This window comes from Hordeum vulgare, chromosome 3H (genome assembly GCF_904849725.1).
Source record: "Hordeum vulgare subsp. vulgare chromosome 3H, MorexV3_pseudomolecules_assembly, whole genome shotgun sequence".
Lineage (NCBI taxonomy): Eukaryota > Viridiplantae > Streptophyta > Magnoliopsida > Poales > Poaceae > Hordeum > Hordeum vulgare.
In genome coordinates this window covers 590,470,574-590,473,005 of record NC_058520.1, presented here as the reverse complement: position 1 = coordinate 590,473,005, position 2,432 = coordinate 590,470,574, and positions in this window count along the sequence as shown.

Genomic DNA, 2,432 nt, shown 5'->3' with positions numbered 1-2,432 from the left:
TGCATTTTGAACACAGAAAAACTATGGAGTTCAAATAAGTTCAAAAAAATGAAATCTCTTTGTAACAGACGAGTTTCCGTATGAAACCTTGATACTTCGAAAGAGATTGTCCGTTTTGTACACGAAGTGCATCCAGTTTTTGTCGTAACCCTCTCAACTTTCTCGCACATGCTATGTGGGTGAAATGATGATACCATGCGAACTTGGAACCTTTTCAGAGTTCATTTCAAATGCTTTTCAATTTCATGGTCTTATAGCTCAAAATAATCAGTAAATCATGAAATATAACAAATGAAGTCAGAAAGGGTTGTAAATTGATGATGTGGCTTTGAATGGTGCATTTTGAACACAGAAAAACTATGGAGTTCAAATAAGTTCAAAAAAATGAAATCCCTTTGTAACAGACGAGTTTCCGTATGAAACCATAATACTTCGAAAGAGAATGTCCGTTTTGTACACGAAGGGCATCCAGTTTTTGCCGTAACCCTCTCAACTTTCTCGCACATGCTATGTGGGTGAAATGATGATACCATGCCAACTTGGAACCTTTTCAGAGTTTATTTCAAATGCTTTTCAATTTCATGGTCTTATAGCTCAAAATAATCAGTAAATGCATGAAAAATAACAAATGAAGTCAGAAAGGGTTGTAAATTGATGATGTGGCTTTAAATGGTGCATTTTGAACACAGAAAAACTATGGAGTTCAAATAAGTTCAAAAAAATGAAATCCCTTTGTAACAGACGAGTTTCCGTATGAAACCCTGATATTTCGAAAGAGATTGTCTGTTTTGTACACGAAGTGCATTCAGTTTTGGCCGTAACCCTCTCAACTTTCTCGCACATGCTATGTGGGTGAAATGATGATATCATGCCAACTTGGAACCTTTTTAGAGTTCATTTCAAATGCTTTTCAATTTCATGGTCTTATAGCTCATAAGAATCAGTAAATGCATTAAAAATAACAAATGAAGTGAGAAAGGGTTGTAAATTGATGATGTGGCTTTGAATGGTGCATTTTGAACACAGAAAAACTATGGAGTTCAAATAAGTTCAAAAAAATGAAATCCCTTTGCAACAAACGAGTTTCCGTATGAAACCCTGATACTTCGAAAGAGATTGTCCGTTTTGTACACGAAGTGCATCCGGTTTTTGCTGTAACCCTCTCAACTTTCTCGCACATGCTATGTGGGTGAAATGATGATACCCCATGCCAACTTGGAACCTTTTCATAGTTCATTTCAAATGCTTTTCAATTTCATGGTCTTATAGCTCAAAATAATCAATAAATGCATGAAAAATAACAAATGAAGTCAGCAAGGGTTGTAAATTGATGATGTGGCTTTGAATGGTGCATTTTGAACACATAAAAACTATGGAGTTCAAAGAAGTTCAAAAAAATGAAATCTCTTTGTAACAGACGAGTTTCCGTATGAAACCCTCATACTTCGAAAGAGATTGTCCGTTTTGTACATGAAGTGCATCCAGTTTTGGCCGTAACCCTCTCAACTTTCTCGCACATGCTATGTGGGTGAAACGATGATACCATGCCAACTTGGAACCTTTTCAGAGTTCATTTGAAATGTTTTTCAATTTTGTGGTCTTATAGCTCATAAGAATCAGTAAATGCATGAAAAATAACAAATGAAGTCGGAAAGGGTTGTAAATTGATGATGTGGCTTTGAATGGTGCATTTTGAACACAGAAAAACTATGGAGTTCAAATAAGTTCAAAAAAATGAAATCCCCTTTCAACAGACGAGTTTCCGTATGAAACCCTGATACTTCGAAAGAGATTGTCCGTTTTGTACACGAAGTGCATCCAGTTTTTACCGTAACCCTCTCAACTTTCTCGCACATGCTATGTGGGTGAAATGATGACATCATGCCAACTTGGAACCTTTTCAGAGTTCATTTCAATTGCTTTTCAATTTCATGGTCTTATAGCTCAATATAATCAGTAAATGCATGAAAAATAACAAATGAAGTCAGAAAGGGTTGTAAATTGATGATGTGGCTTTGAATGGTGCATTTTGAACACAGAAAAACTATGGAGTTCAAATAAGTTCAAAAAAATGAAATCCCTTTGTAACAGACGAGTTTCCGTATGAAACCCTGATACTTCGAAAGAGATTGTCCGTTTTGTACACGAAGTGCATCTAGTTTTTGCCGTAACCCTCTCAGCTTTCTCGTGCATGCTATGTGGGTGAAATGATGATACCATGCCAACTTGGAACCTTTTCAGAGTTCATTTCAAATGCTTTTCATTTTCATGGTCTTATAGCTCAAAATAATCATTAAATGCATGAAAAATATCAAATCAAGTCAGAAAGGGTTGTAAATTGATGATGTGGCTTTGAATGGTGCATTTTGAACACAGAAAAACTGTGGAGTTCAAATAAGTTCAAAAAAATGAAATTCCTTTGTAACAGACGA